The 25,750-nt window shown below is 42.8% G+C and overlaps 1 protein-coding gene across 2 annotated transcripts in view; it reads right to left on the bottom strand.

Annotated features, from left to right (window-relative positions):
- Window positions 1–25,750, bottom strand: part of ambra1 (autophagy and beclin 1 regulator 1) — a 325,084-nt gene that overhangs the window by 298,627 nt on the left and 707 nt on the right. The window lies entirely within an intron of this gene.

Raw genomic sequence — 25,750 nt, 5'->3', positions numbered from 1 at the left:
GTGTAGGGCAAAGAGCTGCACTATTCAACGTTCTGCCTTTCAAATTAGATCGACCTGTCAAACCAAGGAAAATAAATCCCTTAATAATTGTCCATGTAATGGCAATACCAGGTTATCTCATTGATATTAGGAAGCCTATGGTCTCAGAACAGCAACTGCTACTTTAAATTTGATTACTTTTGAAGGTTCTTCAAAACAAGGAACAGGTTGAATCTTGACCTAATTTGTACAGTTTGCATTTATTTTGTGACTGCATGTTTTCTCCCAGATAACAATGACATATAGATTGGTGGAACACCTATGACCATTACTGTGTCTCACCCCACCTCTTCTCCCCTTGCCCATCAGGCAAAAGGTACAGAAGTGTGAATACCTCCAGATTCAGAGGCAGTTCCTTTTCAGATGGTATCAGGCAACTGAACCATCCTATCAACAATTAGAGTACAGTCCTGAGCTCTATCTACCTCATTGGAGACCTTGACCATCTTTCTTTATCTTGCACTAAACCGTATTTCTTTTATCATGTGGATGGCACGACCAGAGATGTACACTGTGTACGACATGTACACTATGGATGGCACGACAGTCATCACGTGTAGTTTTTCCACGGCACAACTAAAAGTGTACCTCAGTACTAAACTAGATTGGTTATCCCCCTCCCCCCACATACAAATATCACATTTCTTCCATTACTGATTACTTCAAATAAATCTATTTTTATGTTCAGCTCTTGCCACAGAATGAAAAATTATAAACTGCTGCTGTTGTCTGTTCTATTATTCTTTTTAGCATATAAGGCAGTGATGTTAGAAGAATGCAAGGACCTGGACTAATTATACCTTTCTCTGTCTGCATAATCAAGGACTAATTATGTTTAAGATGCGCCAATCCAATTCATAATCAACGACAGCCACCTTCCTGTCAATGAGCAGCAAATGAAACACTTGGATTTTTTTAAATGGATTAATAACATTTACAGAGTAAGAGTAGACAGATAGTTTACAGTCCATGTTTACAGTCAGAACCTCCTCCTGCACCATCCCCCTCTCCCCCCAAGATGGGAATGTCAAAGACTAGAGGACACAGTTTTTAGAATCAGAATCAGAATCACACTTTATTCGGCAAGTATGTTTTGCAACTTACGAGGAATTTCATTGGCCAGGTCAGTCATCCAATTAAAAGTAAGAGATCACTCAAAAACACATTTTAACATGAACATCCACCAGTGACTCCTGCACATTCCTCGCTGTGATGGAAGGCAAAATAAAGTTCAAATCCTTCCCTTAGTTCTTCCCTTAGTGTGACTCCACAGTGACCCCCGTTGACGGTGAGGAAATATTATACAATAAAATTGATCAAATGATAACTTCTGTGTGAAGAACTTGTGTTAAGTTGCAAGAGAAGGACTTGGAGCTGAGGTTTTCAAAAATACATAGCCCACAAAGGAAGAACACACACACACACACACAGAACATGGGGCTTATTATAACATGGAGATGTTGATGTAAATAGGCATAGCTTTGTTTGCTTTGAAGCGGCTATAATTCTGTCAGAAGTTGTATTTGGTTTCGTTTGGTGTTTAGAGTATAGGTTATTGATGGGTTTCTTCTCAAGACATGAGCATCATGTGTCCTTTCTTTATGGCACATCTTTGAGCTTGGATGTGTCATAAAGGGGATTTACGGTTGTCTATATTGGGTCGTGGGCACCAAGGCTAGATAATAGTCTGTGATCTGGTTTGTGCTGTTTAAATGTATACATGTTGAGATAAGAGATAAGGCATAGGTGATGGTTGTGTGACCTTTGTATAAAGGTGGTTTCTTATGTTTATTGAAAACTGAGAAAGTAACTCTGTTTTGATAATCTTCCATTTGCTGTGTGGAATGCTATTAGTGAGGAGGCCTTACATTCCTTTCGTCCAGAGATAGAAGGGGGAGGTTGTAATTAAACTAGACCCGAGCTTAGGAAGAAGCAATCAAGTGTGACAATTAGTGGCCTTTGTGTGGTTGGGGATTGTAGAAATAACTCAAGTCCTAACCACGGTAAGAATGGGGCAAAACTCCTATTTAATCCATGTAACTGTATTTTAACTATGAAGTAGGGAAATTATTTGTGAAATGTATTGTGTTTAATTAAGATTGTGAGTATTAGACTTTGTTTAAATCTGAAGTTTTAGAAATAACTTGCTTTTCCAAAAGTGAAAATATATGTTTTGTGTGTATGTATTGTGTGATTGCTGTATGATGTGTATTTTATATTCTGAGAGGTGTTCTCTGAGAATTAGTTTTATATTTCTGTGGTTTTACTTCATTGAAATAAATTGATTTTGAGCAAAGAGGTTAAAGAAAACCAGAGGGAAAAAGGGTTGTAAAGAGGCCAGAAAAGGGAAAATCATGTGACTATATGTGTTGTCAATCACTGGAAAGAATTTGGTTGGTTGGTTAATGCAAATAAGCTGAATGTATGGTAAACCATAATGATTGGTTAATAGTTTGCCACTCCTTTTGTACCATAATTGTCCAATACCTATATAATGTGTTACGTTTGTGTCAAAGCAGTAGTTCTTTCGACCTGCCCCACAGTTTCTAGCTCTGTGTTGGAAGGTTTAAAGAATTATCCAGCACTGTCAGAATAAAGAATTGATTTTAGTAGCAATGGTTTGAATCAAGTTTTCTTGAATTAGACTGACAAAAGAACTTAGTTTAACAACGGGATGATCTTAACTCCCGTAGCTGCCGGCGTTCAGGCCCTCCGTGTTGAGGCGATCTGCTCGCGCATCAGGGGTGATGTCAGCTCCCCCGCGATGGACGATCGAACCTCGCGTCAGGGCTGGTCGAACCTTCCGCGACGTTGGAGCACCCAACTCAGCCTCAGCCGAGACTGCGAGCCCTTGATGTTGATTCCGCGATGGGAGCGATCCCAGGCAAGGGATCAACTCTGATGCTAAGCGCTCTGCGGTGGGGCTCATGACAGTCCGAGGAGGCTTCCAGCTCCATCGATGGTAGGCCGCAGAGTCCGGAGAATGTGATCAGAAAATTGATCACATCTCCGGGAAGGTAAGAGCCTAAAAAAAAATTTCCTCCAATCCCCCCCACCACTCCCCACATAAAACAAACCGACGAACATTAAAACAAAAACTTTTAGCAAACTAAAAAATAACAAAATGAGTGAAAAGACAAACAGACTGCCGGCAGGGCAGCCATCGCCCCAGCGCCCCTGGTGGTCTTAAGGTGAGGGGAACAAAGATATGGAGGGCATTTTTTTTTTTAAAACTCCAGGGATGGTGGGTGCCTAGAATGCACTGCTTGGGGTGACGGCCAGGGAAGATAATTATGGCATGTTTAACAGGCGTTTAAACAGGCACATGGATTTGCAGGGAATGGAGGGATATGGATCATGTGCAGGTAAATGAAGTTAGTTTCCTTGACATCATGTTCGGCACAGGCATTGTGGGCAACGTGTATGTTCCTGTGCTGTACCATTCTATGTTCTAACTGGAAGCAAGCTCTTCAGATAAATCCCATTTCCTAGCTCTCAGTCTGCAACTTTCTATGTGTCAGAACATTAATATCCTCTTCTGGTTTTCTTAAAAGGGTGAGGGTTTCTGATGCCAGCACCATTTGAGGCACTGAGTTCCAAAGTGGTCATGGTGAAATTATTTCTCCTGCTTTCTTTTTATCCACATACAAATTTACATCTCTTAGTTAGATACTTATCTGCCGGAGAAAAGTGGTGAATGGAAAAGGCCTATTTAAACGGTTATACAACAGGCAAATCCAATTCAGCTCTCTCCAACTTCTACAGATGCACCATTGATAGGATTTTATCAATATGCATCACAGCATGGTTTGGAAATAGCTCCATCCAAGACCGAAAGAAATTGCAGAGGATTGTGGACACAGCCCAGACCATCGTGCAAACTAACCTCCCTTCCATTGCCTCCATCTACATTTCAAGCGGCCTCAGCAAGACCACCAGCACAATCATGAACCCGTCTCACCTCGGACATTCCTTCTTCTTTCCTCTCCCGTCAGGCAAAAAGTACTGAGTGTGAAAATGCACACCTCCAGATTCAGGGACAGCTTCTTCCCGGCTGAGTTGGAGGGAGGGATGGGGAGGTGGGAATATAGTTAAGCCCCTGTCCCACTTAGGAGACCCAAACAGCAACCTCTGGTGACCTTGCCCGCCACCCAATGTTTCCATGAGGTCACCGGGGGTTTTGGTCACTCTCCCTAATGGTCGAAAGTGGTTTCCGCGTGGTCGAGGCTTCATCTAGGTTGCTGCTATTTTTCATCATGATTAAAACCGGCCTCGACTAAAAATAGGTTGCCGTTTTAAAAAACGATAATTTTTTAGTCGCAGGTCTAGTCGAAGCCGGTTTTCTTCATAGTCAAGGAAGGTTTTCAACATATGCGTAGGAGGTGGTAGGATGTTGCAGGTCACCTCGACCTTGATTTTTTTTTGGGTGGTGGGCAAGGTTACCAGAGGTTGCTGTTTAGGTCTCCTAAGAGGGACAGGGGCTTTAGAGGCACACAAACTGAACCCCATTCCTCATCCTACTCATAGAAACATGGAAAAATAGGTGCAGGAGCAGGCCATTCAGCCCTTCGAGCCAGCATCGCCATTCAATATGATCATGACTGATCATCTAAAATCAGTTGGTACACAAAATTGCTGGGGAAACTCAGCGGGTGCAGCAGCATCTATGGAGCGAAGGAAATAGGCGACGTTTCGGCCCGAAACGTCGCCTATTTCCTTCGCTCCATAGATGCTGCTGCACCCGCTGAGTTTCCCCAGCAATTTTGTGTACCTTCGATATTCCAGCATCTGCAGTTCCCTTTTGAACATCTAAAATCAGTTCCTGCTTTTTCCCCCATATCCCTCGATTCCTTTAGCCCTAAGAACTCATTTCACTATGAAAGCCAGAAATCAAAGCACAACACCCTGGTACTAAAGTACATGCCTTAAATTTCAACACGATCTTATCACAATCCAAATATTTCACACGAAAGAAAGTAGTATTTCAGTTTTGTTTCAACAACAAGAAAGCTAATTGCCAGGAATTCACAGAGGTCTTAAACCAAGCAGTGATAGACATCAAAGCTGATCTGGGCAATCAACATGAACTGTTTGTCAATGTGATGTCAAATGCTGACAAGAGGAATCATACTGACAAAGGAAACATCCAATTAGGGTACAGAACAAATCAGAAAACAATACTTGTGCCTGGCCTGACCACTATAGATGCCTATATCCAAATTTAAAAAAATTAAAGGGAGACAAAAATGCTGGAGAAACTCAGCGGGTGCGGCAGCATATATGGAGCGAAGGAAATAGGCAACATTTCGGGTCGAAACCCTTCTTCAGACACGTCATACACGTCACCATTGCAGGAAGAAAAAAGTTTGGTCCTGGCCTTATTCTAGAACCCATGCATTTTCAAGCACCGATATGAATCACATTGGCAAGATAGCTTAATCGGGAAACAGACCTATGACCAAAGGAAATCAGAATAACAACACTTGTTCAGAAAAATAAGTAGCATAACCGCTACAAAATGACAACCATCCAACAAACATTTGAGGGGAGAGGGGGGAGGGGAGTCGAATCACTCATCAAAAGCGCTTGGGATGATCTATGACTTGCTGAAGAACTACCATATGATCCGAGCCACGACCAGAAACAAACTTCAACAACGGACTTACATGGAAACAACCACCAAAGCCTGCAATGTACCAACCTAATACAAGGAAATGCATAGGATCCATCTTTCCCATGTCTCCACAAATCCACCTGAATACACGCAGCTTCCTCTCTGCTACCCTGATGATTGCAGGGAACTTGTCCGAGATTGAGCAGCTAGGCTGACTGATGACCATGTTGCCGAACAACTTCAACCGCATCCAAAGACACAGGTTATCCCTTTCCAGTTGAGTTAAGCCCCTGTCCCACTTACGTGTCCTTTGTGGTCTCGCGAAGGTTGCGCACAATTTCATGTGTTCGCACAGACGTCTGGAGTGCGTGACGTCATTTTAAGATGGACGCAAAATGCTGGAGTAACTCAGCGGGACAGGCAGCATCTCTGGATAGAAGCAATGAGTGATGTTTCGGGTCGAGACTCTTCTTCAGTCTGAAAGAAGGGTCTTGACCCGAAACGTCACCCATTGCTGCCGGTCCCACTGAGTTACTCCAGCATTTTGTGTCTATCTTCATTTTTTTGGCTCCGCTCTGGGAGTAGAGTGGGGGCGGATCCGGACCGCAACGGCCGTGAGCCCCAGGCCGAGTTCGGCGATCGTTTACCTGCTTCTGCTGCTGTTGGAAGTGAGACGTTGCGTCACGCCAGGGTCTTGGGCCTGTCCCACTTTGGCCGTCAGTTACGCGCCAGGCCTTTGGCTCGCAAAGATTATGTTCGCTACAAAAATTTCGGAGCCCCGCGAGATGACGCGCACATCTCCATACCTCTCCGCGTTTCTCAGTGGGACCGGCCCCGGGCGGCCATACGATGCCAGTGCACCTCAACGCGCTGACGAGGTCGCGTAATTTTCGTGCCAAGGACAAGTAAGTGTGACAGGCCCGTAACTGTGACGTGAAAGAAGTTAAACATCAGCTGAAGCTGCATGCATTTGACACCTAGTCCACTTTAAAGAGACCTTAAATTCTCATCCAAGAGCCACAGAGAAGAGGAAAGGCAAGCACTCGAACCAACTTTGCTTGATAACTTGCAAACTTAATATATACAGTGCATTCAGAAAGTATTCTGACCCCTTCACTTTTTCCACATTTTGTTACATTACAGCCTTATTTTAAAATGGAGTAAATTATTTTTTTTTATCATCAATCTACCCCAGAATGAAGAAACGAAAACATGAGTTTAGAATTTTTTGCAAAGTAATTAAAAATAAATAACTAAAATATCACATCTACATAAGTATTCAGGCCCTTTGCTATGACACTCAAAATTGAGCTTAGATTCATCCTGTTTCCATTGATTATCCTTGAAATGGTTCTACAACTTGATTGCCGTCCACCAGTGATAAATTAAATTGATTGGACATGATTTAGAAAGGCACACACCTGTCTATATAAGGTCCCACAGTTGACAGTGCATGTCAGAGCAAAAACCAAGCCATGAAGACGTCCGTAGACCTCCGAGACAGGATTGTGTCGAGCCAGATCTGGGGAAGGGTATAAAACAATTTCTGCAACATTGCAGATCCCAAAGGTCACAGTGGCCTCCGTCATTCTTAAATGGAAGAACTTTGGAACCACCAGGACTCTTCATAGAACTGGACGCCCGGCCAAATTGAGCAATTGGAGGAGAAGGGCCTTGGTCACAGAGGTGACCAAGAACCCGATGGTCAATCTGACAGAGCTCCAGTTCCTCTGTGGAGATGGGAGAACCTTCCAGAAGGACAACTATATCTGCAACACTCCACCAATCAGGCCTTTATGGTAGAATTGCCAGACGGAAGCCACTCCTCAGTAAAAGGCACATGACAGCCCGCTTGGAGTTTGCCAAAAGGCACCTAAAGGACTTTCAGACCATGAGAAACAAGATTCTCTGGTCTGATGAAACCAAGATTAAACTCTTTGGCCTGAATGCCAAGCGTCACGTCTGGAGGAAACCAGGCACCATTCAGCATCTGGCCAATACCATACCTACAGTGAAGCATGGTGGTGGCAGCATCATGCTGTGGGGATGTTTTTCAGCACCAGGAACTGGGAGACTAGTCAGGATCGAGGGAAAGATGAATGGAGCAAAGTACAGAGAGATCCTTGACGGAAATCTGCTCCAGAGCGTTCTGGACCTCAGACTGGGGCAGAGGTTCACCTTCCAGCAGGACAACGATCCTAAGCACACAGCCAAGACAACACAAGAGTGGCTTCGTGATAACCCCGTGAATGTCCTCGAGTGGCCCAGCCAGAGCACAGACTTGAACCCGATCGAACATCTCTGGAGGGACCTGAAAATAGCTGTGCATCGAAATTCCCCATTCAACCTGACAGAGCTTGAGAGGATCTGCAGAGAATAATGGGATAAATTACCCAAACACAGGTGTGCCAAGCTCGTAGCGTCATGCCCAAGAAGACTTGAGGCTGTAATCACTGCCAAAGGTGCCTCAACAAAGTACAGGTACACAACCTTTTATCCGAAAGCCTTGGGACCAGACACTTCGTGGATTTCGGAATTTTTCGGATTTCGGAATGGAATATTTTTAGCGTAGATTTTAACGGGTGGCTCAGTGGTAGAATGCTCGGCTCGTAGCCACAAGGTCGCGAGTTTGCGCCTCGATCCTGGCAGTTACTCGGTGAGGGAGGTAGCGCGGGTGGCTTGGAAAGTCTGGAGCGGCTGCCTCTTCCCCGGAGACCGGAGACCGGGGCACTCGTAGCTCTCAGGCCGCGCCGTTTGGAGCTTACGACCCCGGCGAACTGATCCCTGGCTCCGTGGCGCTCCAAAGCCAGCGCGGCCCACAGCCCGACGCCCGCAACCCCAGCTCCGTGATGTTGGGAGTCGGCGGCGGTGCAGCGCTGGGATACCAGTGGGGAGCGGGCAATGCCTTACCGGGTCGCCGTGCGGTAAGCTCCGGAGCGCTGTGGCCGCCGACTCCCAACATCGCGGAGCTGTGGCTGCGGGCGTCCACTGGGATTTGGAGCGCCGCGCAGCCAGGGGTAGTTGCCGGGGTCGGAGCTACAACCTGTACTGAGTAAAGGGTCTGAATACTTATGTAAATGTGATATTTCAGTTATTTCTTTTTAATTACTTTGCAAAAATTTCTAAACACCTGTTTTTGCTTTTTTATTATGGGGTATTGTGTGTAGATTGATGATAAAATAAAAAATAAAAAATTAATTCATTTTAGAATAAGGCTGTAACGTAACAAAATGTGGAAAAAGTGAAGGGGTCTGAATACTTTCTGAATACACTGTATAGCGCACACACAAGCATAGCAATTCATGACAATGCTTTACCCATGTTGCCTCAGCACAGAGTACACTTGCTTGGTATGGAGGACTCCATCTTCAGGAGGAAAAAAAAATCAACACTTTTCTGATTCATGTCAGGCTGTGTTAAATCAATTAATATTAATATTCCATATTCTTGCAGGAAGAATCCCAGCAGTCATCCAGAGAGCAGAGGCAACCAAGCATCAAGTGGTGGAATCAGATACAATACTACTTTTAAGCAGCATTTAGACATTTGAATGGGCAAGGCATAGTATATGAACCCAGTGCTGCCAAATGAGATTACTGTAGACAAGGAGAAAGGCCGGCACGGATAGTGGTGGGTTGAAGAGTCTATTTCTGCACTGTACAACTATTATGATTGAGAGGAAACGGTAGATGGGGACCATCGGACACCAGCTGCATGGTCATTGCGACCTCAAAATGCCCGAGGTCTTGCAGCAGTTTCTTCACAACAGAAAGGTGTGCACCACACGTGATAATTGCACCCTCCCCAAACCAACATGTCACAAGACAAGAAACCCGACCTAGAGACTCAAGTGTAGATCAGTGCAATTGATTAAAATAAAAAGAGATGCTGCTGAAACTCAGCTGGTAAGGTGGCATGTGTAAAGAGAGAAGCAGTCAAAGTTCATAAGAAAGTTCGCATATCTGAAATGTTGACTTTTTTTATCCCCATAAATGCTGCCCAACCTGACCCAATGAGTTTTTGCAGCATTTTCTGTTTGTAATGCAGCTGATTAGACACCCATGCAGATAGAAACGGAATGGAAGGCAGTTACCCCCGAATTGACTCCATACCCAAAGTTCAAGGTCAACGGCAAAGGCAACTTCTTTAGTCTGCCCACAAGCTGAGGACTATTCCTGCACAGTGCAGACCATGCTGGGGTGAAATTCACGTGTTGAAATGCACTAGTCAACAAATAAAAAATTACTGATGATGGATGGATCAAGAAGATGACCATTCAAGTATCTGAATTTTATGCATAATTATCTATCCTCTCAGTCTGCTCTTTTCCAAAGAAGCAGCCCCCAACATAGCCAATCATTCATTAAACATCTCCAGCAATGACACAGCCTTGTAAATTAAATCCTTTCTTTGTGCAGCAACTGACATTGTGTACAGTACTCTATCCATTGCTTATCTTGCATTTTAAAGAATTCCAGGGTTAATTCCACTCTTATATTCCACACAACGGCCAATAAATGTACCATCTTTCAGGATCTGTGCACATGCACGTGGGGCCCTCTTGATCCTGCATACTTCTCAGCTCAATATCCTACCATTTGTTGTGCATTCATCCCACATTTCTCTGCTTTGAATTTCATTTGTTGGCCACATTTCTGCCCACTTGACAGGTCCATGGATATTTTTTTCTAGAACCAACAGGCTTCCTCGCTGAATCATCCGTATAAATCACATAAATAAGATTTAAACGTAGGAAGCATAATAAAAATGTAATTATCAGTTGCACTGTCAATATCTGCATTATCTACAACATTCTTGAACCACAATAACAAAATGTAAGTATTATTTTATGTGATTTCTATCGGTGATTAAGGCATCCAGCCTGTAATCACCGTGAACCCCACTGCAAAGAATCGTCGAGTCATTGATTTGGTGCCAGCAACTAAACATTGCATCCAAATTTCCTTTCCCACGGATCCCAGAGCCTTTTATTCTGATTACCCTGCCCTGATGTCTTGTCAGACTCCTTGTCAAAATCTACATATATTACATGCAATAGCCTAATCAACCCAAATAAGTGAATCATTCATCAGATATGATCTACACTTAACTTATCCATTCTGGCTATCCTGGAAGAAGAACCTTCCCAAAGTACGAGTTAAACTATCCCTCAATGTTGCTGGCAGCAATTTGCCCACCAGTAATGTTCAGCTGACAGCCTGAAAAGACTCAATTATTCCGTTTCTCACTTTTGGAAAATGCTGTTATTTCACTTCGCAGCCTACCAGTCCTCCAGCATACACGAGGGTTAACCAATAATACATTGCCATTTTCTTGCTTACTCCCAAACAGGTTGCAGTACACTTTCTAAAGTTTTAAGAAGGAACTGCAGATGCTGGAAAATTGAAGGTAGACAAAATTGCAGGAGAAACTCAGCGGGTGAGGCAGCAACTTTGGAGCAACGGAAATAGGCAACATTTCGGGTCGAGACCCTTCTTCAGACTGATGTGAGGGCGAGGCGGGTGGGAAGAAGAAAGGAAGCGGTGGCAAACCTCCAACGTGATCCCACCACTTGCCACAGCTTCCCATCTCCTCCCGTCTGCTTTCCGCAGGGACCGCTCCCTCCGTAACTCCCTGGTCAATTCGCCCCTTCCCACCCGAACCACTCCCTCTCTTGGCACTCTCCCTTGCAACCGCAGGAAATACTACACTTGTCGCTTAACCTCCCTCCTTGACTCCATTCAAGGACCCAAGCAGTCTTTCCAGGTGCGGCAGAGGTTCACCTGCACCTCCTCCAACCTCATCTATTGCATCCACTGCTCTAGATGTCAGCTGCTCTACATTGGTGAGACCAAGCGTAGGCTTGGCGATCGCTTCGCCCAACACCTCCGCTCGGTTCGTAATAACCAACCTGATCTCCCGGTGGCTCAGCACATCAACTCTCCCTCCCATTCCGAATCTGACCTTTCTGTCCTGGGCCTCCTCCAAGGCCAGAGTGAGGACCACCGTAAATTGGATGAACAGCACCTCATATTTCGCTTGGGTAGTTTGCACCCCAGCGGTATGAACATTGACTTCTCTAATTTCAGGTAGTCCCTACTTTCTCCTTCCCTTCTCAGCTCTCCCTCAGCCCACTGTCTCCACCTCTTCCTTTCTTCTTCTTCTTCTTTCCCCCCCCCCCCACCCCACTCTCACATCAGTCTGAAGAAGGGTCGCGACCCGAAACGTTGCCCATTTCCTTCGCTCCATAGATGCTGCCTCACCCGCTGAGTTTCTCCAGCATTTTTGTCTACTTTCTAAAGCTTGGTGGTTTAGCTACATTCAAAATTGGTAAAGCTCCAAATGTTTCCGATTTCAATGGTCATCAAATCGAATATTCCACACTTTCCGTCCTTAACTACAATTTTTCCTCGAAGAAGAAGCATACAAAGTATTTACTTCGGATTATTTCCATGTTTTCCATCTACACAATTATATTTACCCCATATTTTACAGAAAAACTGAAAATGCTGAAAATATTCAGCAGGTCAAACAGTGCCTGGAGGGAAGAGGAGGAAAGGATTAATAATATTTAAAGTTGATGACCATTCTTCAGACATGGGATCAGTTAGAAATGGGAAGGGGTGGAAAGAACTGCAAGAATACCTGTGTTAAGGTGGAGATTACGAGTGACTAAATGACATAAAAACAAAATAAAAATACAAAAACTGAAGAAGGGTATCGACCCGACAAGTCACCCATCCGTTCTCTCCAGAGATGCTGCCTGTCCACTGAGTTACTCCAGCATTTTGTGTCTATCTTCTACACAAAAACAATGGTGACAGTGAGGGAGGGCAGCGAGGTTCATTAAATTGTAATTCAACATGTCTGGAGGTGAAGCAAGTTGTAGATGAATGAGAACAGAGAGTGAAAAAGAAACAATGCTGGGGATGTGAGAAAATAAAATACTGCAGTTGCTGGAAATCTGAAATGAAAGGAAATGGCAGAAATACCAAAACGGTCAAGTAGCATTTATAGAGAAAACCTGAACTCATGATGCAGGCTGTTGATCTTTGATCGGAACGATCCAGTTGACACATTTCATATTGTTTAATTCAACGTCAAGTCCCGAGCGATGGAATGTACCTAAAGGTGCTGTTCCTTGGGCTTATTTTGGACTTTGGTGGAACAGTACAATAGGCCAAAGGCACAGAAGTCAGTGGAAATGTAGTGGAAAATACAAGTAACTGCCTACGGAAAGCTCAGGGTTACCTTTGCAACCTGAATGGAGGTGCTCTGCAAAGCATGCATCTAATCTGCACCTCCAATGTAACAAGAAACATATCATGACCATCAAATGCAGTACAGATGCTTCCCGATTTACGATGCTTCGACTTACGATATTTCGACTTTACGACGGCAAACGCTCGTCAATGGCAGCGAGCCGCACATCACTTCCGGTCACGTGATCGCATTGTATTCAATGCGTTTTCGACTTGCGATATTTTCGATTTACGATGGGTTTATCGGAATGTAACCCCATCGTAGGTCAAGGAGCAGCTAAACAGGTGTAGTACAAGAGCATCATTGTGTCACCAAGGAAGAGTGTTGGGTGGCGGGGAAGAGGTAAAAAGCACCTACTGCAAGGGAAAATTCAACCAGCGGTGGTTGGTGGAGATGTAAGTGTGATCATGAGTCACAGGAGGATGGTTCGTTCACAATGCTGAAGATGTGTTTGGTGGCAGCATCACATTGGAGGAAGCAGACATCACATTAGAGAATCCTTCCAACATGGAGGCTGCTGAACGGAAGGTTGTGGGGCCATTGAGATCCCAGTTAACTAGGGTAGAGAAGAAGTCATGCAAGAAACTCTGCTGTGCCAAGTGTCACAGACAAAAAGAATAGGGCAGGGGAAGCAACGAAAATGGAATTAAGTCCTTGCTGGAAGCAGGATGGGAGGAGATGTAGTCGATTAAACTGTGGGAATGGAATTTGTGCGCTTGTAATCCAGAGAAGGAAGTAGAGAAAGAAAAATTGAGAAAAGGGCAAAGTCAGATGGACCCAATGAAAATGAACGGAAATTGACAGAAAAGCTAATTAAACTTGGGACTTCTGCATGAGCATAGGAAATGTGGAGTTCATGAGGCACAAAAGACAACAAAACAGTCGCCATGAAAGAATGTGAAATATCAGATTTGATAAATTCAGAGGAGGTTCACCAGTTTTCAACTGTATACAACTCACCATGCTCGATATAAACATACTGTTAAAGAGTAATAGTTAATAGTTGTTAAAGAGACAAGAGACAAAACAGCTGAACTTTAACTATTATTTTCCAAGCTCTACCTTTTTCCTTAACCTCCCCTCCATAGCTGACAGGGCTCTCAATCAAACATGTGTAGTAGGAAGGAACTGCAGATGCTGGTTTAAACCAAAGATATGACACAAAATATTGGAGTAACTCAGCGGGACAGGCAGCATCTCTGGAGAGAAGGAATTGGTGAGGTTTCGGGTCAAGACCCTTCTTCAGACTAGTCACCCATTCCTTCTCTCCAGAGATGCTGCCTGTCCCGCTGAGTTACTCCAGCATTTTAAGTTTATCTCAATCAAACATGTTCCATTTCTCACCTCTTTCTCCTCACACCCAGTGAATGGATAGGGTCCTCCACATCCCCATCACCCACCCTAACAAAATCCAAAACTTTTGCTTTTCGTTGGCAATCTTATACTTAAAAAAATAATAATAATAAAATCAGTTTTACTTGCCCTTTTTAGTTCTCGTCACCAGTTTGCAGTACAGATCTCACCTGACCTTCGTTCTTTTTGCATTATCCTGTCTTGTATGATCCTCCCCATTCTGGAAATTTCCAAGATGGGAGAACCACACTAATTTTCTTGCTGAGAATATAATTGCTGGAAACATTCACTACCACTTCCTTTTAGGCCACCTGTTGTCCTGAGACAGAGTTACATATTTCCAAACTACTTGGGCTAAATTACAACTAGTAAAATTGGTCCAAGCCACTTCAAATGTTTGCTGTCACTCTTGGACCTTTTCTGAGTGAACTCTACCTAAATCAATTATATTGATGACCATCAAATTGTCCTTCTACGCATGCTCCTTCCACCCTTATTCCCCATAATCGTACGGAAGGTCCCCTCTCTCATTGGCCACATTATGTTGTGTTTTTTTAACGTTTTTTTCAATAATCTTTCAAAATTCTGCACCAATGCTCTCACTTAACTTTTTTTCGCTGTTGCCAGCCGGGCAACCTAGGCAGCTTTTTAGGTTGCCGAATGACAGTTTAGGTGGTCATTTAAGACGGTTTGCATGACGCGTGCGATAATGTGCTCGGACAAAGTGCGTAGTTATCAGTCGGAATTATGCTCAATGAAGCATTCACATATTATTTCTGCTTCAAATAAAGTCACAAACTAAACATATTCACCAATCAAGACATGATACATACAGGTGCACAACCTTTTATCCGAAAGCCTTGGGACCAGACACTTTTCGTAATTCAGAATTTGTCGGTCTTCGGAATGGAATTTTTTTAGCGTAGATTTTAATGGCTGGCTCAGTGGTAGAGTGCTCGGCTCATATCCGCAAGGTCGCGAGTTTGCGCCTTGATCCTGGCAGTTACTCGATCGCGAGTTTGAGTCTTCAATGTCGTTTTTTCTTGCAGAATAAATGTTTGTATGAAATGCAGTGTAGGGGAGGTGTACTGACTGTGTGGGCAGAACTTTGGAAGTGATTGCCCACCAGTCTAAAAAGCCGCTGTGTCTCCCTGTCCTTGGGATAGCAGGGGGCGATCAAACAGCACAATACCCTCCTCCCCCTCCAACTCCAGAGGAATCCGCTCCCCGATGGGCCGCTACGGCGACAAGTGGCAGTTTGCCCACAGCCCGAGCTGCGCCCCCTCATCCGCCACCCCAAGAACAAGACGTACCTTGCACACCATCAGCTTCTGCCCCTACGTGTTCCTCTGGAGTTGGAGCGGGGCTGGGCTGGAGTTGCTGCTGGCTGTGGGTCTCTGGGATCTCCGTGCTTGCAGTGGGCCTGGGGGTCGGTGGGCGGCAGTGGGAGCTGTGGAGCTGTGGACCTACGGACCTACCTCCGTGGAGCTAGCCAGCTTCGGAGCGTGGAGAGCTGCGGGGGCGAGCTGCTGCGACCCGACTCCGATGGATGGTGACACCGGGAGCTCGCGGGTCCACGGTGGGAGACTGCTTCGCGGGGCACCGGCAGCGGCGACTTCTCCCGCCCGAATTACGGGGTTGAAAGTGACCTGGAGCGGGGCCTTACAACGCCCGGCGCGGCTGTAAATTGCCGCGGACTTGCTAGCGCCCGCCGGGGGCTTTGACCTCGACTTTGGGAGAGGAATGGAGAGCAGGGGAGAGACAAGTCTTTGCCTTCCATCACAGTGAGGAGGAGACTCACTGTGATGGATGTTTATGTGAATTGAATTGTGTTGGTGTGTGTCTTGGTTCTTTTTTTGTATGGCTGCAGGTTATTATTGTATTGTATTGGTGTCCCGTTGGTCCTGACGTCTCCGGCCACCCCCCTGGACTGGAGCTGAAGGGAAGACAGTGCAAAGCCCCCGCGCCGGTGCAATGGGCGGGGAGCTGGAGAGGGGAGGGAAGGGGTCACATACATGGCCGGGAAGCAGAGGGGCGTAGGTGGGGTGAAACTGAAGGGAGCGACAATCTGCACTGTGTATCGTGAGTCTACCGTGGGAACTTTTAAACTCAGCGGGCAGGCAGCAGCATATTGTCAATTATTAACCCTCCCGCGCAATATACCCTCACCTTCTCTTTTATAAATGGGGATTTAGTTCCCCTTTCTTCGAGGACCGAGCGGAGGTTCCGCTGTCACTTCTGTGGGCCGCCCTCGGTGAACGTTTTCAAGGACCTTTCTTCAAGGACCGAAAAAATGTCCGCTATTCGGAGGTTTTCGTTATTTGGATCTTCGGATAAAAGGTTGTGCACCTGTACCACAATGACATGCAGCAAAATTATAATACAGTATCTCAACTCTTTCGACACGTTGCAATGAATGCAATTTCTATTATTTCTTTCCACTTCCAAACAAAAATGTGGTTGGATTATTCAGTGTATGATCAACCTGTGTCAATAAATCCTGGACCATGGTAACATATATGCTTAACCATGCACACTACAGATTGATGCAAACATGTTTTCTGTGAAAGACCGAAAATTATCATGACATGGGCCATAGCATGGGTCTTTTCCTTTTGAATCTTCAATCATCAATCCCTGTTGTGCCCAGTCACAACCAAAGATCATAGAGCGGAGCAAGATACGCCACTCAGTGAAAAAAGCGTAGTACGTCATGGGTGATTGTTGGCGCCATTTTACTGGGCTGCCTCGATACTGTTAATGGCGGCCACATCTACATCTAGAGCTCACTGTTCTGCTATAAATTGCTCTAATCGCCAATGTAGACGACCCTACCTGTCTTTCTTCAGGTTCCACAATAACAAAGAAAGGCGAGAAAATATTATTGTTTTCTGTTGATATTATTCTGCCCCAAAAATTTTATTTTCTGTTCTCGGATCAACGGTCATTGGGAAACTAGGTTTGTCGGTACATTAGAAAGTTATTCAATTTAAAAAAAAATAGATCTATACTTACCACAATAGTCATCAATTTATGTACTTCTAAATGTTTGGTTCTTGTAAGGCAGGGGTCTCCAAAATATGGCCCGCGAGACACATCAGGCCCATCACGAGATTTTTCAAGCTCAGATTCGAGTGGGGGAACGCGACGGCCCGGGGCTGCTCTCTCTCTCTCTCTCTCTCTTTCTCGCTCTGTCTCTGTCCTATCTGCTACTCTCTCTCTGCTTCCCCCCTCTCTCTCTCTTTTTGCCTGAGAGTTGGCAGCCCTGCTAGAGTCTTAGGTCCAAAAGAGGATAGAAAGAAAATACTTAAATGGTCTATGTAAGATGATTTTAATAAGCTCTTCTACATTTAAGGTAAATTGACATAGAGGCGAAATGCATCTTCAATATACAAGTCTCTCCCCACAACTGAAAACAATTGCACTTTAGTGATATAATCATCCATTCTGCAGGTACGTAGTTATAATCAAATTTTTTCTTGTTAGTTAATCGTATATGATATTTTCTGTAATTTCAGATGTCGACAGCGGGTCCAGAATACTCATCGACAAAATCTCCTACACCAAACTCCGGTGTACTTGTCAACCAACTGCCGTCTTTGTACTGAACACTGAACTTGACCAGTTTTCCAACAGGCAGCCCAATAACAGGCTAAATTAGAATGCAGTTCCAACGCTATTTGACATCTCTAACCCGCCGAAACGTCTATTTTCCCAATGCAGGTTAATCAAGAGGAAAAATGAGAACCTCCCGTTACCCACACAAAATTGTGCAGATGACAATTTATTTATTATTGTATATGTTGGAAATGTTGTCCTTTGGGGTAAGCAAGGGGTGGGGCTATTATTGTTTGAAATATGTTGAATTTTACATCACTTTCATTGGTTAGCTGATATGCAAAACACTGCAACCCTGTATATCTCACGCACAAAATGTAAATGATGTAAATATTACCATGAATGATGGAAATAAAAAGCGTTTTCCTTGTTTATGAAGTTCAACTTAAAATTATTTGAAATTGTGGGGGTTGGTGCAATATATTGCTGACCCACAAATGTGTCGTCATGAGACATTCACATTTTAAAAATCCATGTCGCAAAAAAAAGCAAGAAGGTCCCCATGTTATTTGACCAACTTATCGGCTGAATTTAAATATGTAGGTATGTATGCACTACATTGTATTATGCTAATATAGAATGAAAGAATGGAAAAATATTTTGACATTGTGTTCCCATATACACACACATATATATATATATATACACACACACACACACATATATATAAATAAAAACACTCACACGCATATACATAGTGTGTATGTGTGTGTGTGCGTGAGCGTGTGTGTGTATTTATATATATATATATGAATCAATATATATACACACACATACATATATGCATATATTTATATGTATATAATTATAAATACAATTGCCTTTCTGGTTTGTGTACATTGACAAATAAGATAAAGAGAGTAATAGTGATGCTTTAACTCAAAGTTGCTTCTGATCCATGAGAAGGAACTTTATCTATTCATCTCTAACTTGCCTCTCACACACAGACACACACACACACGAAGACACACAGACAAAAAATGTGTGTGTGTGCGTATATATATATATATATATATATGTTAAATTAAAACGCACAATGTGTGTTAAAGCAATACAAGGGAAACTGCACAATACAATGCAAGGGAAACTGCGCAAAGGAGGGGGCTGGGGAGGAAGGATGGGGGGGAAATGGGCAGAAACAGGGGAAAACATTTACAATAAAATTAACTAAAATATGTGATGTGATAGATGAGCTATATCACACACTGTTCCCCTACAACACTGATTACACAAAAGATAATAGAGCGGATTACACTGTGAGAGGCATAACGGAAGCCGCATTTTGCATTGAAAAATGGCGGCTGTGACGCTCCGTTAAGTACTACACCTCAGTGCGTTGGATTACATAGGAGTGGAGTATCTTGCTCTGCTCTATGATCTTTGGTCACAGCAAGGTAAGTTGATAAAGAATTGAATCGATCTGTTTGACACCTTTGAAGGTAGACACAGTAACAACATCAAGAGGGGGAAATTAGATACATAATATATCCCTTCTGCCCTAGGATTTTGTAGTTTAAAAGTAATAAAGATAATGGAAGTGTACTTTGATTTTCTTTTTCTTGTAACATACTTGTTACTGTATTATTATTATTACCTGACCAGACCTATACCATACTTTTGAATGTACATAGTACTTCTTTTACTCTGTGCCCACTAAGAAGATGATTCATGGAAGTAGGTGACTATATTGAATCAATCATGGAACTTGGCAAGTGAGAAGGGCAATAAAAATGGCTGAAGTGGCTATTTTTTTTTTTGGGGGGAGGGGGGGGGATATCAACTTTAAATGAACAGAAACATTATATTTGTGAGAACGTGTAAAATTTCTGCTTTATATTTAAATCATTTCCTGAAGAGCAAAGTAAAGACAGAGCTGTTGAAATACATCTAAAAGTCACTTTAATTGTCATCTGAGTCGCTCTCGAGCAGAGCATCCTCCTCATCAGACTTGTCACTGTCAGGGTGAGGTCCCGAGGCAGATGCTGCAGCTGGGTCTTCTCCCTTGTCAGGCCTCCTTGCCCTCATCCCTCCTGCATGCCACAAGCTGATGGCTGGCCGGGGATCAAAATCCTTGATGTCACTGGCATGCAGCATGATGAGGAGCTGGTCCGTCTCTAACTTTTCACAGGGATGGATTCAGTGAGTGTAGACTGAACTCCCCTCTCCGCTCCACCCCCCTCCTGTCACCATCCCTCCTTCTCCACTCCCCCCCCCCTCCCCAACCCTTCTTCCTTCCCCTCCCCGCTCCACCCCCCTCCTGTCCCCATCCCTCCTTCTCCAATCCCCCTCCCCAACCCTTCTTCCTACCCCTCCTTCTTCCCTTCCCCCCTCCCCGCTCCACTGTTCTTCCCCTTCTCCACCCCCCCTCCCATACCCTTCTCCCCATCTCCCTCCCTTCTCCCATTTTCTAACCCTCCCCTCCCACTTTCCCAGATGCCCCCATTTGTGGACCCAGCCTGTGACAGCTAGATCCCACTAATAGTACTGCACAAAGTCTACTCCACATCATCTGTTTTAGTAACATTGACTATGGGATAAATGAAGACTTTGGGAACAAGATTGGAGCAGGGGGAAGGGAAGAAGGAAGAAGGGAAGAAGCGGCTCAGGCGCTCGACACCGCTGCAAATTGTTCTGTTTCTGTTGTTCCCATAAAGGGCCTGTCCCACTTTACAATTTTTTCAGCGACTGCGGACGTCAGTGACTGACGCCCTTTAAAACCGTCACTGATGCTCCGCAGTCGCCGAAGAAAATCGCAAAGTGGGACAGGCCCTTTAAGGGAACAGCAGCAGAACAATTTGCAGCGGTGTCGAGTGCCAATCCGCTGCCTGAGTCGCTGGTTCACAAACAAGCAGCAACTCCACAGGGCAAGGCAGGGAACAAGGATAAGGCAGGAACTCTCTGAGAAACGCGGCACAGTTTGCATTAGGCCATCCACATCAGCCAAGCTTTCCTTCACTTGTCAAGCCAGGCAAAATGACACAGCTTTTAGGTTGCCATTTAGGTGGCCATTGGCAACCGGGCAACCATTAATTTAGAGCCCTGTGCACCCTCTACAGCTTTCCCAGTGATGCTACTCCTGTTCATATTTAGGGCAGTTGAAATCCTCTCCTATAACTGGCATGATTTTGATAAGTACAAAATACATGTCTACATATTTAACAACATAAATCGTTCTTTCACCTTTGGGCCACTTACCTACATCCCTCTATTCCCTTCATAAATCAAATAAGCTATCAATCCCTGCTTTTAATTAATTTAGTGAGTGAGGCCCAACAGCCTCTCCAGCCAAGAATTCCAAAGATTTATTAACCCATGGAGAAATCTCTTCTCGTTTATGCCCTTGTGACAAGCAACTTATTTTGAGATACCTGGTTCTCGAACCTCAGGCAGAGGAACATCAATTAGTCAAAAGCTGGACAATGTTCTATGTTTCAAAGGGATCCCTTCTTATTTTTACAAACTCAAGGCAACACAGAGCCAGTCAGTTTTATTAAGCACCAACTATGCTCCAACCCAGGCCTAAAATTTGGTGACAATCCACTACATTCCCTCAATCACATGTAAAAAACCTTCATTAGAAAAGGAAACCAGACCTATACATAATATTCCAGAAGTACTCTCACCGGGAGCCTGTAAAAAACAGCACTAAGATGCTGCTGCACCCGCTGAGTTTCCCCAGCAATTTTGTGTACCTACTAAGTTCTTTAATATTACATTCAAATCCTTTTACAATGAAGTCCAATAAACAATTTACCTTCCGACTTGCCTGCTGTTACTGCATGTTAACTTTCTGAGGTTCATGTACAAGGACACCCACATTCTTCTGAAAACCAACTTCCATTTCTCACCATTTAAAAAGCACTCCACATATCTACTTCTATTAACGTGGATGAACTAAACTTCTACATTACATTCTACCATGTCTTCATCTATTCACAGCCTGTCAAGATCCCCCTGAAGTCTCTCTGAAACCTCTTCACAACTCTTACAACCATGGGTGGCAATATAATATTGTATTTATCAGACTTGGTATACTCATTCAAATGCTATAAATGACAATATCCATCCATGTGCACCTTAGTTGTCATGGCCTCCTAACCCAAAATGACCCTTTTGTTCGGTGGGGTTTCTGTCTATTAACCAATCCTTAATCTACGCACAAAATCATGTGCTTCAATTTTATTACTGCCAAGCAGCCTTACAAAAGGTCTTTCAAAAAGTCCCAAAAATAGCAAATCCATTCACTCCCAGCATCTTTTCTGCCAATTACAAAACTTGAATAGATGTGTGAACATTGTTTTCTCTTGCTTAAATCCATGCTGACTCTGCCCTGTTAACATTCATATAAATAGATGCCATGTTTTCTTCTGCTGCTGTCAATCTGCAGTTCCTCGTTTTCTTCCTTCCGTTCTTAAATAGTGGGGTTACATTTTCTATTTTCCAATCTGTGGGAACTATTCCAGAATCTATTAAATTTTACAAATTGACTACTAATACATCTCTAAAGCCACTGCTCTCAAAATCATGGGATGCACACCATCAAATCATTAGGAGTTATCACATTCTAGTCCCACCACATTCCCCATCTCTATTATTTCACTCGTGATAATTTATTTCAACTCCTCGTTATCTCTAGATCTATTGCTACACGTTACCTGTATGTTTCCAGTATTATCTCCTGCTAAGAAAGCCAAAGATCTCTCCATTTCCATTCCCCCCCCAATGCAGTTTCTTCAGTCTCAGCCTCCAAAGGATTCACTTCCTAATTCTTTTTCCCGTTATGGAAGATTGTACACAACTTCCTTTTCTGTATTTCTTACTACATAACTCTTATCAATATATGTAGGAAGAAACTGCAGATGCTGGTTTAAACCGAAGATAGACATAAAATGCTGGAGTAACTCAGCATCTCTGTAGTGGAGTAACAGGCAGTAACATCATGGAGTAACAGGCAGCATCTCTGGAGAGAAGGAATGGGGAACGTTTTGGGTCGGGACCCTTATTGCCAATCCGAAACGTCACTCATTTCTTCTCTCCAGAGATGCTGCCTGTCCCGCTGTGTTACTCCAGCATTTTGTGTCTACCCGTATCAATATATTGGCCGTCTTTTACAGATTACTTTTCCAAACCATAGGTCACCATGCTTTTGACAATATTACAAGCATTCCTCATTTTCTAATCCCATATTGAAATTCTCTCATTAACTATGCTTAGATCAATCTTGCTGTTCCATTTTTATGCTTCTTGGAAACATGCATTTGTTTTAAAATTTGGATTAATTCTTTAAAGTGTTAACCATTGTTTGTCTCCAGTCATAGCTTTCCATATTGTTTCTCAATCGACTGTATGTAACACAACTCATATCTACCGTTTTCTTTATTTGAATTAAGATTGTGGTTTCAGGTTCAGGTTGAACCAAATCTTTTCAATCTTTTTTTAAAATAAATTTCGATCACCTTATGATCAATCTTCCCAAACTCCCATTTGGCAACATTTATCCTGTCTATTGATTCTTCAGACCTACAACTTACTCTTTTGGGTCTAAAATGACACACTCAGCAACTCGACATTGCTCACATTTCCTTTCTTCATCAATTTAGCTGGTTTCTTGGAAACATTCACCTTGTTGATTTAATGATGGTTAAAGAGAAGATTTTCTCTTTAACTAATATTGCAATTATCCTGCTCTTTCCATGTCATCTGATAGATCTGTAGTCAGGAACAGAGCAGATATTCCTGCTCCTCTTAAAATATACCTGCTCCTCTTAAAAGTCAGTTTTTCAAGAATAGCCATATCATTAAGGTTTCAACCTTCAATTTAACCGGGAAAAAAACACTCCTAAAGGCCTACCTGGAATTTTTTTACTGCCAACCACCACCAGAATGAATACTTTTGTTGATTTTGCTTTAGGACTTCCTTCATAGACTTACAAACTGTGCACATAGACAACTGATCAAGCATTATTTATGAAACAGTTCAGACAAAGAATTCCTGGCGAAAACATTAACTGCTTTTCTTTCCACATTTTCTGCCAAACCCAAGTATTTCCCACATTTTCTGTTCTTATTTCAGATTTGTAGTATCTACAAATGTTTGATTACAACTGACCTAACTGACTTGTTATAGGACACGCTGATAAGTAGTTAAAAGGGATGCAAGAGGAAAAGTGCTGGCAGAAATGGAAGATAAACAAGAACATACTCATGAAAGAAAGTGGTGATTTTATACAATAAATAACTACTGTAACCAAGCCTAAATTAGATTAAAGTCTACATTGGGAACACAAAATGTAGATTGCAGAAAACCAGACTTGAATACACAATTATGTAGGGGGATATTTTTGTAGAAAATGTGACTTTGAGAGTTGAAATAAGGAAGAAAACCGCAAACACCAGCATACCACGAAGTGTGAAGTATACAGATCCTAGAGGGTAAGGTGGAGAATAAAACAACGATTTCAGTCGTCATGGAGCCTTTGGGAAACATTAATCATGGAATGATAGAAATTTAGTCATAGTCATACAGCATGGCCCTTCAGCCCAACTTGTCCATGCCGACTAGGATACCCCATCTCACCTCACATTTGCTCGTTTGCCCCATATATCCCACTAAACCTTTCATGTCCATGTACTTATCAGCAAATAGTTCGTATTATCACTCTCAATGTAGTTGTGCTCAAAAAAAAATAATTAATACATATTCAGTGGTATAAAAATCAAAAACATTCAGCTTTATCAAATGATGAAAAACAAAGTTGTTTGCATTTTTTGTTAAATCAAGAACTTCGTTCCTACATGCCATCAGCATTATTTCTTCAACTCATTACACCAAAATATAATTCTCTGCTAAATTCCCCAGAAATCACCAGCCTTTATAATCCAAATTTGCTTACTTATCTCCTGCTCTCGACTTTCAGTTTTGTATTTTAAAACAACCTTCATGTGAGCATAATAATTTTCCTCATTCCAATAGTTCAGAGGTCCAAATAATTTCCAATTGAAAGTTTATCACGACTTACGAAGTGCTATCCTCCGCACTTGAGGCAATGTGCAGATTGAAGAATATCTCTGATCAAGCCACAAACATTAAGCTTCAACATTCAACTGGAGATTACAACTGTCTGAATTCAATTTCAAAAATTGATTCCGCTATTTCTATTTACACTTCGTTGAGATGAAACACACATTCCAAAAATAATGCAGATGAATTATAACTGATGCTCAAGCTGATGGTTAAAGACATTTAAAATAATTTACCAGCTGTACTCTAAATTAACTGATCATTTAGACGCATTAAACTTCTACTGAAACAAGCCAATTGATCATAAACATAGTGGTTGATCATAAACATATCTCTGCCGCCATGCAAGGCTATGGCATATGACATGTACTTGCAAACAAAAATTATACTACTGATGATTTTTACTTCTCTCCCTCCTTAAAAAAAATCTACAACATAGTTTAAATATGTTCTTCACAACATCCATTAAATACTTTTTGATGGATTTAGACTTAAATTTTCATACATGACGGGAAAAATCAAAGAATAAAATAGAACACATTTTTGGCATTTTACTGAGCTAAAATCGTTTATGCAGATATAGACTTGGTTTATGCTCCAGTGAAGGCAAATGAAATCATCAAGAAATTATGTCAAAATTAAAAGTAAAATTCTGCCTAGAATGCTTGTTATAACCATTTTAGAAATACTTGCCATCACTCCAATATCACGCATGGAGCTCTTCCCACATCCCACTCTAGCTCTCCCACATTTTGCCAGTTTTAATAACCCATTTTGGCTAGAATATTTTTGCTAATGTAATAGTGACTGCACTTCTAAAGAAATAAATCAGCAATGAAACA

This window comes from Amblyraja radiata, chromosome 20 (genome assembly GCF_010909765.2).
Source record: "Amblyraja radiata isolate CabotCenter1 chromosome 20, sAmbRad1.1.pri, whole genome shotgun sequence".
Lineage (NCBI taxonomy): Eukaryota > Metazoa > Chordata > Chondrichthyes > Rajiformes > Rajidae > Amblyraja > Amblyraja radiata.
Note: the sequence above shows the minus strand (reverse complement) of the source record. Positions and strands in the feature narration are given on the sequence as shown.